This window comes from Amborella trichopoda, chromosome 4 (genome assembly GCF_054954075.1).
Source record: "Amborella trichopoda isolate Santa Cruz 75 chromosome 4, AtrichopodaSantaCruz75HAP2 v2.0, whole genome shotgun sequence".
NCBI lineage: Eukaryota > Viridiplantae > Streptophyta > Magnoliopsida > Amborellales > Amborellaceae > Amborella > Amborella trichopoda.
In genome coordinates, this window is record NC_142339.1 from 15,935,433 (window position 1) to 15,952,169 (window position 16,737).

A 16,737-nucleotide genomic window follows, 5' to 3' on the forward strand; every position below is an offset into this window, starting at 1 on the left:
TCCTACAAACTACCAGGATTGAAAATGCCCTCAACAGTGTAAAACCTATGAAACAAGAAAAGAAAGAGGAAAGCCGTAAAGAAACATTTTTATTCAAACCTCCATAGAATATAGAAACAGGAAAGTTTAGCCTGCAAGGAATGAAGAAAAAGAAAGACAACAAAGAGCTAGTTGATGAATTAGTCAAGAGATTGTGAAAATTAGATATTAATAAGGAAAAACCTTCTCTTGTTGGAGAATTACAGGTCTTACAAAAAGATCAAAGTTATATAGAGCAAGAGATTTCTCAAATAGAAAATGCTTTTAAAGTAGAAAGCTTAGATGTTAACAGGATAGATTATAGACGAAAGACTAGACCAGTTTCTCAAACTAGAATGTATTATCCTAGACCCACTCCTGTAGATCTCCAAATAGAATAAAACCTTATTTCTAGTTCTATCTCCTACTCAGGAAGATCTATTGTTAATTGGAACATAGGCGGTATGTCTGAAAACCAAATATATAAATTTTGGGACTTTAATTCCTTTTATTTTAAGAATATATTTAAGCCATTTAAAAAAATTTACATTTTTTTTATGTTTTATTATGAATTCATTAAATTTTTTATGGAAAGCATTTCTTAACTCTTCTTTAAACTCTTGAAAAAACCAATCCCTTATTTAATCATTTTCTTCTGACAGAAAATCATTTTAATCCAATATATATATATATAAACAATATTTTTTCAAAGTAATATAGGAAAATCCAATTTAATTACCCACATGACTATTTCTTGAAATGATATCAGATTGCCTGATAGATGGAACCTTGAGAATGAGTTTCAGCTAAGACCTCTTGAAAATAAGGAGGTTGAACAAATAATTGAATATGAAACTGGAGAAATTGAGATCCAGTTTACCCCATTAATAAAAGCTAGAATAAATACAGTTGATAACCAAATCAAAATGCCCTCTAGGGTTTCATGCTTGTCCATTCCCCAAACTGAGCATGAAAACGATTATGAAAAAATAATTATGGAAGGAATTAAGACTACCCAAGAGCAAGTCCAAAGACCCTATTATAGGGTAGAAAAACCTGGATCCTCAAGATACCAGGAATAACTTAAAAATCCTACTAGTCCTACTTTTTTAGATTTGGTATTTGACCTGAATATATTAAGTAAGAAATAGCATTTGAGATTGATAGAAGGGCTATAAAAGAGGGTTTTTACTCTAAAGAAATAGGAAGATGATGCCATAATGAATTTAGATAAAAACTCAAACACAAGTTCTACAAAACAAAATTAAATTTATACAAGAAACAAATAATTAATATAAAATTCTTTGAATGGTTAAAATATTTCTTAAAAGATTAAGGAATTCAGATTCCTAATTTCAATAAAGAAATAAATATGGTAAAAAATTATTCCAAGTTTTTACAACTAAAATTGCCACCCTCCTCTCAAGATGCCCCAGGTTAGTAAAGGAGTAAAAGATGTTCCTTATAAACTGGAACCAAAAGAATGAATCAAACTAAAACAGTAGAAAGCATAAACCATGTAATTGAAAACAACAATTATACAAACCTATATTTAAAATGCTTAGGACAACAGGTTTCTAGGATAGAACTTCCGATTAATAAGGGAGAAAGTGTAAAACAAAGTCTTGAAAATCTAGGACAAAAGCCAGAGACCAAGAATAAAGAATAAGAACCAATTATGTTTTGACCTCCTTTAGAAGTTCCAAATAAAACGTTTAAGCTTAATCTTTTCACCAGTGAATTTTTAGATCAACTTACTGCCAAATTGGCTCAATTAGATATTAAAAAAGATGACCCTCTAGGTCCAGGATAGGCATTAACCCTGCAAGATATAACAGAAGATTATTCAAAAGAGGAGCTAGTCAAGATTGAAAAGGGGTTTAATTCCAACCTGAAGATGAATAAAATTACAATGTAACTAAAACAGTTCCCACTGCCCCCACAAAAATATATTACCCTGGACCTTCACCAATAGACCTCCAGTGTGAAGAAAAAGACATAGGAGCAGCTGAATATACTGGTAGATCCATATTAGAATGGAATGTTGGAGTATCATATTATAACTCTCATGAAGCATATGACCATATATGCTACGGCCTCTAAGAATAACGATAATAGAGACCCATATATTGCTAAAGCAATGTTTGCGGATTTACTGGCCAACTTAAACGCTGGTGGGATTTTGTCTTGGATGAACAAACTAGGAACCAAATATTAACTGCTAAAAAGCAGTAGATAATCTATATGAGCCCAAAGGATAAACAAAGAAATTTGTTGATGAAGATGATGTTGTAAATACTCTGCTTTATATAATAACTTTACATTTTGTAGGTAGCAATACCTTACAACTAGAAAAATCTAAGGACTTATTGTCAAACCTTAGATGTCCCACTCTTTTCCATTATAAATGGTATAAAGATGTGTTTTTGACAAAAATTGTTAACCAGAGAAGATGCAAAGGCAAATTATTGGAAGGAGAAGTTCGTCTCAGGACTTCCTAATCTATTTTCTGAAAAGGTAAAAACTAGACTAACGAATAAGCATGATGGGATAATACAATGGGAATAATATACTTTGGGACAACTCTCCTCTGAAATTTGTGCTGAAGGATTAGCTCTGTGTACTGATATTAGGCTCAGAAAACAGCTTGAAAAAGACAAAATAACAGGGAAGAGATAACTAGGGGATTTTTGTGAGCAATTCGGATATGAGAAATTGGGAACAAGTTATACCTCTAAAAAGAAGAGTAAGGATAAATATCATGAAAAAAGATATAAAGGAAAGCCTTTTAAAACAAAAAATAAACCTTTTGAAAAGAATAGGTCCAAATTTCCCAAAGAATGTAATAAAAGAACAATCACTATACGTTATAATTGTAGGAAACTAGGGCATTACAAAAATAGATGCAAAAACAAAAAGAAAATAAATTCTTTAGAAGTAAACCAAGAAGTTAAGCAACAGATTTTTCAAATCATCACTGATAATGAAATATTATCAGATTCTAAGGAAGAAGAAATGGTTATTGGGAATATTGAAGATTAAAATTTAATTGTCGAGTTCTGATGAAAGCTTATCTAAAGAAGAAGATAATAGTGATGATGATTGCAAATGCAATTATTATAAGGCCATTCTTAATATAAATGGTTTGGGTCTAAATGAGCAAGCTAATGAAGAAAGCATCATCATAGAACTTATAGACAAGATTGAAGATATTCAAGCCAGAAAAGAGGCATTACAACAATATATTAAAATGGCTAAAGAAAGCCCCATATCTAAACCAATGAATCAATCCCAACAAGAACCTTATAATATTAAAACTATTATGGACAAGGTCCAAAACAAAAACAACATAAAGAATGAACCTAATGTTCAAGAACTTAGGCATGAACTAAATGAAGTTCGTAATGAATTAATAGCTCTAAAAAAATAGGGTTAATATCCTAGAATTAGCAAATGACTTTTCCAAACAAAAGCCAAAATATCAAGAAAGTGAGAAATCATTTGAAGAAATAATGGAAGAATACTTAATTAAACCTCTTGAAAAAAGCCCTCAAAACAAACCTCAAGCTTTTAACCAAGATATGGGACAAACTTCTGAATTAAATTTAGAAGAAAATGCTGCAAACACACTAGCAAAAAAAAATGAAAGATCTAGAATTCATAAACTTGATTGATAGGGTAATAACCCAAAATTGGTATACCCTGATCACAATAGTTGTAAGTAAAGAATATAGTTTCTAGACTATAGCCCTTAAGGATTCAGTGTTGACTTAAATTGCATAAATGAAGGACTTGTACCCACAAAATACTTTGACAAAATAAACCAAGTCCTCAATACTGCAAATGGAAGTAGAATGATAATTAAAAACAAATTATCAGTTGTTATATGTAATAATGGAACTTGCTTCATTATGCCTTTTATCTTGGTAAAAAATCTGAGTCAAGCATGTTATATTAGGTACCCCAATCCTCAATATGCTTTATCCGATAATAAAATTAGATGAAACGGGAATAGAGTCAGAGATTGACTACCACAAGGTTGAATTTGAATTCATAGAAAAATCAAAATTCCAAAAAATGAACCAAATGAAAGATAAAATACAGAATAAGAAAAAAATCGTGTTACATCTCAAAGAAGAAATAAAGCATAAGGCAATTAGTGAAATATTAGATAATCCTAAAATACAAAAGGAGATAAAATAATTCCAAAACAAGATAGAAAAAGAAGTTTGTGTAGATATACCCAATGCTCTCTGAGAGAGGAAACAACATGCAGCAAAATTACCCTAGGAGCCTGATTTCAATGAAAGGCTTATTACTACCAAATCCAAGCCGATACAAATGAATAGTAGACTATTAGAAATCTGTAAAAAAGAAATTCAAGAACTGTTGGATAAAGGCCTAATTAGGCCACCCCACTATCCTTGGAGCCACCCAGCTCTGTATGTTGAGAAGGCTGCAAAAATAGAAAGAAGCGTACCCAGATTAGTAATAAATTATAGGCCTATCAATAAGGCCCTTAGATGGGTAAGATACCATATCCCCTAATAGAAGGGATCTACGTAATGGATGTCATCTTGCAATTATTTTTTCAAAATTTGATATGAAATCTAGATATTGGCAAATCATGATTATAGAAAAAGACGGGTATAAGACAGCCTTTACAGTTCCTTTCGAGCATTATGAATGGAACGTGATACCTTTTGGGCTTAAGAATGCCCCATCTGAATTTCAAAATATTGTGAATAATATATTTAATCATTATACCAATTTTGCTATCGTATATATTGATGATGTTCTTATCTTCTCAGAATCCATAAAACAACATTGGAAGCATTTAAAGATCTTTTTAAAGACAGTTAAAAGAGATGGATTAGTAGTGTATGCTAAAGCCTTTCCAAACCCAAATAATATTTCTTGGGCATAAACAATTGCTCCAATAGAAAGGGCAATACAATTTGCAGAAAATTTTCCTGATGAAATTAGGGATAACAAACAGCTTCAAAGGTTCTTAGGCAGTTTAAATTATATCTTAGATTATTATAAAGATTTAGCCTTGGATTGCAAGACTTTATTTCAATGGGTAAAAAAGAACCCACCAGAGTGGTCAGATAAACATACTAAGGCATTAAGAAAATCTAAAGACCTACCATGTTTGGCCATCCCTCATCCTAGTGTATTTAAAATAGTGGAAATAGATGCTTCAGAAATAGGGTTAAGAGGAATTCTTAAAGAAAGATTTCTTAACAATCTTAAAAACCGTTGGTAAAATTCATTCAATGGCATGGAATCCTGCATAACAGAATTATTGTACAGTTAAGAAAGAAGTCTTGGCTATTGTACATTGTATCACTAAATTTGAAAGTGACATTCTTAATAAAAAAAAGAAAATGTTAAGGACCGATAGCAAGTCTATCAATGAGATTTTAGACAAGGATGTGAAAAACTTAGCCTCAAAACAAACTTTTGCAAGATGGCAAGCGATTCTCTCTATTTTTTATTTTGACATAGAATATATAAAGGATAATCAAATTATTGGCATGACTTCTTGACTCGAGAATTTTTACAGGGACAAAAGGAAGCGGAAAAGGGTGCAGAATCTAAAAAAGGCACTAATCCAGAGTCTAAATAAGATACTGACTAAAAGAACCACTTCTTCATTGTCCTTAACCAAGGATTTACAACAAGATAATACATCCATAATAAAAGAAGGGACTCAAAGTCCATCAAACTCAACATCAGGAAGAACTCCTTATGTGGAGACATCAGTTATTCCTCTAATAATAATAGCGGAAGATCATGTGGTTCAAATGCCAAATATAATAGCTGAAATATATCTAAAAGATCATATGCACCCCAATATGGAAAGGAAAAATAAAGAATATTTTGAAATAATACTGGCTGAAACAGAGTCAGCAGAGATAAAGCATAATTATAGGAAAAACAATCAATTGGCAAACTCAAAGTTGACCATATTAAATAACATGTCTTATAAAGACTGGGGGTTTGATCTTTTAAAACCAAGGTATTTACAAAATAACAGCTCTAAATTAAGAGTATACAATTATTATGACTATATGGGAGAGAAAAAACTAATTATACAAATACCAGATTCCTAAATAAGGTAATAAAAGAAAATCCTTGCCATCTTTGTCTAAACTAAATACAAGCTAAGATGATGTTACAATTTGACGAAGCACCATGATATTGGGATAGATGAATTAAGAATCCAAGGTGACTTTCTTAATATATATAATTAATCCTTAGAATTAATCCTGAGGTATTCTCTAATCTTTCACTAATTGCCTCGCATACTCAAACTTGACCATATTAAAGATCTAATTTAAATTCCTTTGTTATTTAAATTAGATTGTTGTTCTTCAAATTAGTTTGTGCTAAGTTGGTATTAGAGCCATAACCCAAAAGTTTCAATAAAAAAAAAAATGTGCCAAAAAATTTAAATAACAAAAGAATTAGTAAGCTTAGTCCTAATATATATATATATATATATATATATATATATATATATATATATATATATATATATATATATATATATATATATATATATATAGGGAAAATATGAGCTTGGCCGCCTCGCCTATATGGTTCAAATGTGCCCAATGGCGCTGATTTAAAGCTTTGGAATAGAGGGCCAGGATGGGATCCCCCAGGGGAGTTGCTTTAAACATTTAAAACATATTTTCATATGAATTTGTTAGATAGGGTACTGACAACCGTAGAGAAACGAAAAGAAGCGTACTCCCTCTCTCTCCTCTCAATCTCTATACGCATTCTCTCTCCTTCCGCTCTCTGTAAATTCTCTCTTCACCCGCTCTGTTTGGCTCATGCTTCTAGCTCTCTACGTATTCCCTCTCCTCTCTCTGTATATTCTCTCACCTCTGCAGACCCACAGATTTCGCATCCTGCTACTACCATTTGTCCCTGCTCCTCAAACCCTTGGGCGCACAGAAGCTCTCTCCCATTCAAGGTATGCTAACGCTCACTCTCTCTCTCTCTGGTTTTTTTATTTCCGTCTCTCCTTTTAGTTTTCACTCTTTTCAAGTACAAAACCCCCAAAGCCCCAATGAACAACACCCAATCTGAGCAATTTTGCCCCAAATATTGAGCAAAATCTAGGAAAAAAATATGGTTCTTTCTCTGCATAATTTTTTGCTCAAATTTTTTTATAGCCTTTTTCGCCTAGATTTTTGTTTTCGTTTTTAGTACATTTTTTCCCAGATTTTGTTTAATGTCTTGAATATCCTGAATACTGAGAACCTTGTGTATATATGGTTCTTTCTCTGTGGCATTTTTTGCCCTGATTTTGTTATAGCATTTTTTTTTCTATATTTTTGTTTTCATTTTTAAAGCAATTTTTCCCAGTTTTTGCCTAGTATTGGAATACCGTTGCAATACTGTTTATATGTGTAAAAATGGTTGAAAATTTAAAAGTTGGTAAAAATGCCCTCTCTTTGTCTGATATATAAACCTTGACAGCGCTGATTTAAACCAATCTGTGTTTAAGGGGATAGTTCGAGAAATACATCCAACGTCTTCCTCCTTCAAAAGCTTAAAACTAAGATAATAGTGGTGAGATTTTATTGGATGGAAATATATGACCATCGTAATGTGGTTGTACGACTTCTGATTCGTTCTAATTAATATGTGTAGGCTAGAAAGGAAAAGCACACTATAGTGATGAAATTTTTACCTTTTTTACCTTAACTCCAAAATTATTTCAGACAGACTGCTTTATTGCGTTGGGGCATGAGTTGAAAACAATTCTTTAAATTTCTGTTAGAAAGGTAAAGTAAAAGCAGCAAGAATATGTCAGAATATGATCATTTGATATATCTTAATATGCTCATATGAAACTTTCTTATGCTTTAGGACTCTTATAACAGCTATAAGTTTGATAAAGTAGTGTATGGTAGCAATTTGATTTCGTTTTTTTGGCAAACATATGGTTTTTAACCCTGTGTATATATGGTAGCATGACTTACACTCATATTTAAGGGCATACATGGTTCTTGATTATTTGGCCTGCTGAATTTCCAAGGTTAACTAATGCCTATGTATTATGTTTGGAGCTTGAAATGAGTGCAGTCAATGTTTCTTGCCCATATTTTTTTATAGCAATTTGATTTCATTTTTTTGGTAAATATATAGTTTTTAACCCTGTGTATATATGGTAGGATGACTTACACTCATATTTAAGGGCCCACATGGTTCTTGATTATTTGGCCTGCTGAAATTCCAAGCGTGTTCGATTTATTTAGATGATAGGCAAAGTTTCATGAAACTTAGTATTTTTTCCTTTGTTGTGATATGAACCAACACAAGCATCATTCAATAGCTTCCAATTCGGACTTCCATATGAAGATGAACTGATGAATCATGTTGAAATTTTTTTACCAATTTGTTCCAAAAAGTTTTCTTAGGAAGTAGTTTTGAAAATTTGAGGTAGGTATTGCTTGAGGTAGGTGTTGTTCCTCTATTGTACACCTTTTTTTCCCTGAAAATTGTGACATATATGTAGATGGGCTATGATTAAATTGTGATATAGACTCATTTTATCTAGTCTTGGTATCTTTACTAACCGTAGGCTTTATGAGATATATAAAGCCCTATGTCAATCTTTACTATTAGAATACCTACAGAAAGATTTTTTTTTTTTTTTTTTGCTGATTTTGTACACTATCTTTTATTATCTCTCAGATTTCGTTATATTGATTTCGAAATTGAGTTTCCTTTTTAAGATAAGTATATGAATCCCTGTCATGCTTTGCTTTTTGTTATTTGGTGTTTCCTCTGCTCTTTGATAAGGTATAGTTTGCATATGCTCACTTTAATGGCTGATGCAATCCATGGATGTGTTAGAGTGAGAATAGGGCATTGGAGTGCATCTAATCATTTTAACTGAATGGATCTCAACAACCAATTCCCTCCAAAGTTTTGTAAATGCAAACCAGGATGTGGTCGGATGCATGTGTTTCTTTCAAAGACACACGATAACTACAATAGGTATTTCTATAAATGCTCTAACTGGAAGGCATGTAATATTCTTTCATTAAGATAATGTAAAAACATATTGGTGATCCATAGTAAGCATATATCTAACATATATTTATCTTATTATGTTAACCATTAGAAAGAGACTGGATGCAACTATCAAGAGTGGTGTGATGAAATTCTAAGTGAAGAAAAAAAGAATGTGGTTAAAAGGTTCGTGTCTCAGAGGCCAAGTGCTTATGCTGCCGATAGAGTAGATGCATCTTTGCTGAGAAAGAGAAGCGCAAATCTATTGCTATGGTCCCTAAGAAAGCAGACGTTCAAATTGTTTTTCTCATATGTGTAATTTTATTAATGACATTGATATTTGCCCTCTTTTTCTTTGTAAAAGGAATGGAAATATGTTTTATAGTATCTATATATTTATAATTGTATACACTTATTGTTCTCTATCTTCTATGGATCAACAATTTTCATTTTAATATATTGTACATTAATATAATTCAACTATCTCTCTCACTTTCTCAAGCATCAGATTTTCTTTAGTGCTTTGAATGGTGAAAGTTGAATTAGTAGGTGTTAATTTTTTGTGGTTTTGGTGTTTGAATGGTGAAAGCTAAATGATTAGGTGTTAATTTTTTTAGTGTTAATTTGCAACCCCATTTTTTCCAATCTAATATTTTCTTTATCTTTTTATTTTCAAATTTCATTTTCATGGGCTTGAACTTCATATGAATCGTGGCTGCTCTTTTGCCTAGGTTTCCATTGACGAATTGTGCTTTTTATAGGGGAGTAACTGATTGAATCTCCACTCGGATCACCTGACTTCACAGTCAAATGATTCAAATGACGAAGTACATTTAGTTTTTCATAGGGTAATAAAAACCCATGGCATGGTTATCTTCACAAGAATAGTGGTGTTCCAACAAACCAATTACTCATGTCATGAATCCCTACTTACTTTCACTCATTAGTTGGTTTACATCAAGACCATTTCACATTTTTACCCATTAAATTATACTTTGATAAAGGATAACACTATAATTTATTCCAAATTACATATAAATTGATCATTTGATAAATGGTCTTGATGTATACCAACTAATGAGTGAAAGTAGTGGATGGCAACTAAACTGATCTTACTAGTGAATCCGGAAGTCTAACTAGTTTTGACCATACTGGCTTTTTTACCCTCGCTGATTGAATGATCCAGTTTGTTCCTGATGACATTGCTTAGAAACTGTGATTATCTCTTCCTGGGAATTTAATCTAGTAAAAAATGTTGTTTGAAGGTACCTTTACTTATTATATAGGGTCCAGGCTATTTAGCACTTGGTAAGGGGACTACAAAGCAAGGCCATTCTAGATCTTGTGAACAGGTACTTTTCAATACCTATTTTAAGGCATGCTGCTATGCTGCCAAATGGGAACAAGAATCTCATTCCAAAAGTATTTCAGCGCATGCACACACAAATGATCTTATTGAAAAAAAAACAAGATCATAGGTAGATGCCAATTCAGACAATCTAAATAATTATAAAATCTAAATAATTACATACATATACTAAGAAATACACGTCCAATTGCACCACTGAATTAACATGTCAAAACATGGTCAACACTACTCAGGAAAGCATCCAGATTTCCCATAAATAAACAAATAACAATGGCAGTCCAATGCAAAAAATTCCTACATACAAAAAACATATCTATTTCAAAAGGGTATAAAAGTAAATAAAAATAAATGAACTTTAAGGATCCTCTAAGGCCATCCTTCCTCCTGGCAAATTCATCAACTGAGGTCCTTCAATTACTTCAACGCATCCATTGACCCCTTTTGTGAAGTTTGCTTCGAATTCTGGCTTGCCAAGCTCCCCAACAGCCTGTCTGGTGAATCCTTGAACTTCTCACAAATGCAAGCCACCTCCTTGTAGTCCAAAGCATTATAGTTCTTCTCTCTTGTTACAGGATTCATGAAATTCTCAGGTGTAGAACTCGTTAGAAGGTTCACCAACTAATAAATGGTTTTGATGTATACCAACTACTTCCCTATTAAACTTATGAAACTATCATGCTTAAGAAATCCAAATGCAAAGAGCTCCATATCAGGAACCACCAAGACATTAAAGAGAGAGAGAGAGAGAGAGACAGAATATGTTCTACATGGACTAGCAGCAAGAACCACTAGCAATCCTCAGTAGGGAAAGCAAGTAAGGAAAAGCCATACACATTCTAGAATTCATTCCCATCCATATATGAAAAATAAGTACACACACGCAACAAAAAAATCTTCAGCACACAACACATTGCATAGAAAGAGAAGGAATTAAAGCATCTGCAGCTTGCTTTCACTTTCTGCGGCACAAGATCTGCATAAAGGCAGGAACAAATTATCATAACTTGCACGGATCATAAAAAAAGATAAGAACTTGCACAGATCACGAAAAATATATTGTTCAATAGAATACCTTCAAGGAATTCATATCTTCTCGATTTATGAATAGCAGATGCTAAGATGACAAAAGCAGATCCTAAGTCAAACTTTAAATCAACCAAGCTGCAAGTCAAATTCAATTTTTAAATATACTTTGATGGATACTAATCCCATTAGACGGTTCTTTAAAAAAAAAAAATTCAAATAAGCATACGACATGTTAACACAACAACTCCAACACTTCACTAGTTACCACTCCTGTATGGATGGATTTGATGGGAGTGAATCTTACCATCAACTCACTTCTTATTGATCCGAAGTGTACGATGTGTTTTGTCCTTAGCGTTGTAAGAGGAATGTTAGCAATTAAATTAAAGCTAATACAAGTGTAAATCAAATACATCAACAATAATGAGGATAATACAATTGCAAATAAAATAATGTAAATGAATGAAGTTGTACCTATCAGAAACAAACGACAGGCAATTCCTTTTGTCATGTCCACTTCCATTGCATACTGCGCATTTCCTTTTTTTCGGCTTCCATCCCTCAGACTGAGCTTTCATTCTTTTAGTGGCCGGTCGTCCCTTTGTCAATGCTCGTGCAGGTTCAAGGACATTAGGACAATGATTACTTCCACTTGGTGTGTTACTACAACTAGCAGAATTGGCATCGTCATTGACATGGATCACGGCATTATCATGTGGACCTCGCTTGCACATGAACATTTCATCAAACTGATGAATTCCATTTTTTATTATGAACATTACAAACTGATAACCCTCTACATTTTGTGAAGCACGCTCGGCAAAGGATCGACTTGCTTACATAACCTCATTATATCTAATGGAGTGTGGTAGTTCAGATGTTACTTGAATTTGTTCCCCAATGTCATCAAGAAAAACTCTCTTCTTTATATCCTTGGTCCAACGCTTCATTATATATTGTGGTGGGATTTCAAACACATCTTTAACCATAAAAATCTTCAGGACATGCCTACAAAGAAGGCTAATCCTCTCAAAGAAGTGACAAGTGCAAGAAATGGAATTGTCATGGCAATTGAATTTCACTAAGTAGGATTTAGTTTCGGTCCCTAGGACTGCCACCTTAAAGGTTGCAACCTGTCCATTGTCTTCAACTATCTCCCTCGTAAAATTAAAGCAATTAGTCACTTCTTCCCCAAATATCTTTAAAATCTTTTAAGTATAGATTTTTTATGCATATGTCTCAATAAAAGTGATTGTTCGCAAGACTGGAGTAGTTTGAATATCTTTCAAGCCATTTTCCCTCTCTTATCATACCTTCTTATCGTTGACTTTTGCAACAACTTCTAATAATGCACGCAAGCTTGTTGTGGGTGTCAAATACATCTTGAACAGCGTATTCATCCCTTCACTCCTTTGAGTAGAAGTCATACCCGCAGTGAACGTGTCAGCCAAGTATGCATCAACCCATTGCATGCGACAACCATAAAGCCTCCTCAGTCATTCATTGTCTTCCAGGTTATAATTATCAATCATTGATTTCTAAGCCGATTCAAATTCTTCTATTGTTGGGTTAGCCACACACTTCCTAAAGGTATACGAATAAGAACGATGCATATGCAAGACATGACACATTTTTTCTTTGATCTTCTACAATAATAATGCTTACTTTGTAAAGAAATTGCCTCACTGCATATGAAATTGCAGGATCTTGATCAATGAGAATGACATCTAGTTGTCGTCCACCCATGGCTTCCAACTAGTTTTCAAATACCCATATAAATGATTCTATCTTTTTGTCAAATATGAGTGCAAACCTAAATAAACTTGTACTGAAATGTTGATTTGCACCAAGTATAGGTGCAAAGGATATACCAAACACATTTGTCTTGTATGTGGAATCAAAGGTAACCACATCAGAGAAGCACTGATAGGAAACTCCAGATGTAGAATCAACCCATAAGATACTGTGAATGTGATTCTCTTCATCTAATCTCAATCTATAAAAAATGATGGGTTCAATTAGTTCTTTTTATAGAGCCATTGCAAAATTAAATTGCCATCTTCTCCTCTAAGTTTTTTTCTAGCGCTTGCTATTTCATTTTAAATATCCCTTTATGTATAAGGGACATTGTCGATCCCTCCAGCCTGCTCTATGAATATGTCATGAGTATGTCTAGGCTTAACCATTGTCGAGCTCATTGAATGTATCAATGACTTTGTAGCACTCGACAATGATCGATGCGTACGAATTAGACGAGCTTTTCTTGGACTAACTAGATCATGATTATGATATATATAAATGCTAGTCACTTTCCACTCGTCATTTTCTATACAACTTATGCACATCCTAACCTTGCACTCACACCTTAACTCAGGGTAAACCTTTCCACTTTTATTAGGTTTTTCTTGTTTAAAGCCTTCCTTGCAGCAAACATAAACCCTATCGATCCGATTACCTTTCTTGATATGAGTACTCCCCCTACAAATACCAAAACCTTTGGTGAATGCATAAAACTTAAAGAACTCATATGCATCATCCTCTGATCCAAACATCATTCCTATACATGGTTCTTCTATTTCGTGACTCTCGTTTGGTGAGCCACAACTACCATCCGAGATTTCATCAATACTGCCTACATTTGCTTATGTGCTAGATGCCACACCGACTGAATTCGTGGGATCCATCTCATTTTTTTGACTTACCCAACGTGAAACTGCGAACTACAAAAATACATGTATTTAAACCTTCATCATAAGAATACTCCAAACCGTATATTTGCCAAAAAACTGAAAGCAAATTGCTATAAAAAAATATGGGCAAGAAACATTGACTCTACTCATTTCAAGCTCCAAACATAATATATAGGCATCAGTTATCCTTGGAATTTCAGCAGGTCAAATAATCAAGAACCATGTAGGCCCTTAAATATGAGTGTAAGTCATGCTACCATATATACATAGGGTTAAAAACCATATGTTTGCAAGAAAACGAAAGAAAATTGCTATAAAAAAGTCTAGGCAATAAACATCGACTCCACTCATTTCAAGCTCCAAACATAATGCATAGGCTAAGAAACATTAACTCCACTTATTTCAAGCTCCAAACATAATACATACGCATCAGTTAAACTTGGAATTTCTACAGGCCAAATAATCAACAACCATGTAGGCCCTTAAATATGAGTGTAAGTCATACTACAATATATACACAAGGTTAAAAACTATATGTTTGCCAAATAAACGATATCAAATTGCTAACATACACTACTTTATCAAACCTAAAGCTGCTATAAGAGTCCAAAAGCATAAGAAAGTTTCATATGAGCATATTAAGATATATCAAATGATCATATTCTGATATATTCTTGCCGCTTTTACTTTACCTTTCTAACAGAAATTTAAAGAACTGTTTTCAACTCATGCCCCAAAGAGATAAAGTAGGTTGTCTGAAATAATTTTGGAGTTAAGGTAAAAAAGGTAAAAATCTCATCACTGTAGTGTGCTTTTCCTTTCTAGCCTACACATATTAATTAGAACGAATCAGAAGTCTTACAACCACATTGCGATGGTCATATATTTCCATCCAATAAAATCTCACCACTTCTTATCTTAGTTTTAAGCTTTTGAAAGATGAAGACACAGATTGGTTTAAATCAGCGCTGTCCAGTTTTATATATCAGACAAAGAGAGGGCATTTTCACCAACTTTTACATTTTTACACATATAAATAGTATTGCATCAGTATTCCAATACTGGGCAAAATCTGGGCAAAAATGCTTTAAAAATGAAAGCAAAAATCTGGGAAAAAATGCTATAAAAAAATCAGAGATAAAAATGCTACAGAGAAAGAACCATATATACACATGGTTTTGCTTAGCATTCAGGATATTCAAGAAATAAAAATGAAAACAAAAATCTAGGCAAAAATTGCTACAAAAAAATCTAAGCGAAAAATTCTACAGAGAAATAACCATATTTTTGCCTAGATTTTGCTCAGTATTTGGGATATTCATGGCAAAAATGCTCAGATTGGGTGTTGTTCTTTGGGGCGTTGGGGGTTTTGTACTTGAAAAGAATGAAAACCAAAGGGAGAGATAAAAATAGAAAAACCAGAGAGAGAAAGAGAGGGTTAACATACCTTGAATGGGAGAGAGCTTTGTGTGCCCAAGGGTTTGAGTAGCAGGGACAAATGGTAGCAGCAAGGTACGAGATCTGCGGGTCTGCGAAGGCGAGAGAATATACAGAGAAAGGAGAGGGAATATGTAGAGAACTTGGCCATAGAGACAGAGCGGGCGGAGAGCATGCAGAGACAGAGCGGGAGAAGAGAGAATTTACAGAGAGAACGGAAGGAGAGAGAATACATAGAGAGATCGAGAGGAGAGAGAGGGAGTACTCTTCTTTTCGTTTTTCTGCAGGTGTCAGTATCTTATCTGATAAATTCGTATTAAAATATGTTTTAAATGTTTAAAGCAACTCCCCCACGGGATCCCATCCTGGCCCTCCATTCCAAAGCTTTAAATCAGCTCCATTGGGCGCATTTGAACCATATAGGCATGGCGGCCAAGCCCATATTTTCCCATATATATAATGTTGAGATTAGCCCACCAACTCATATGAACATATGTGTTCATATGAGCTAAACAGCCCAGATTGAATCTAGGCCGATCAGACGGTCACAACCTCATTTCGTATTTGAAATTTAATTTTTTTTTCTACGAATCTAAATAATTTGAAATTTTAGATGTATATTCTGCAATAATGGAAGAATCTAATAAAAATATCAAAAAACTAATTTGCAAGAAATAAATTGACCAAAATACACTGAAATATTTCGGGTATTTTTATTAGGTGGGCTTTGATGGGAACAATGGACGTCTAAAATTTCAAGTTATTTGGATATGTAGAAAAACAATTAAAATTCAAACACGAAATGAGGTCGTGACTATCAGATCGGTCTATATTTAATCTGGGTTATTGAGCTCATATGCTCATATAAGCTAGTGGACTAATCTCATCATATGTTGTCATCCCATGGGCTGACTGTTATAGTGTCAGTCAATGCCCAGATTGAATCCAGGCCGAGCTGACGGTGACTTTATTTCATATTTGAATTTTCATTTTTTTTTAAAAATCCAAATCACTTGAAAATTGAGACGTACATTTTACTCATAAAGGCGCACCTAACGAAAATATAAAAAAATCATAATTCAAAAATATAGATTGACCAAAATACCCCCAAAATGTTTTGAGGGTATTTTGGTCAATATATATGTTTTGAATCTT

General features: G+C 33.3%; 2 long non-coding RNA genes across 2 annotated transcripts; one reads left to right on the forward strand and one right to left on the reverse strand.

The window, feature by feature from the left end:
- Positions 1-6,731: 6,731 nt before the first annotated feature.
- Positions 6,732-9,532, forward strand: LOC105421281 (uncharacterized). Its single transcript, XR_966936.3, has 3 exons — positions 6,732-7,009; positions 8,902-9,045; positions 9,173-9,532. It is a non-coding gene; the product is annotated as an uncharacterized LOC105421281 (long non-coding RNA).
- A 1,020-nt stretch (positions 9,533-10,552) lies between these two features.
- On the reverse strand, positions 10,553-16,008 carry LOC105421351 (uncharacterized). The gene is made up of 3 exons (XR_002282460.2): positions 15,593-16,008; positions 11,502-11,590; positions 10,553-11,402 (listed from the first exon to the last, which is right to left on the reverse strand). It is a non-coding gene; the product is annotated as an uncharacterized LOC105421351 (long non-coding RNA).
- Positions 16,009-16,737: the final 729 nt, after the last annotated feature.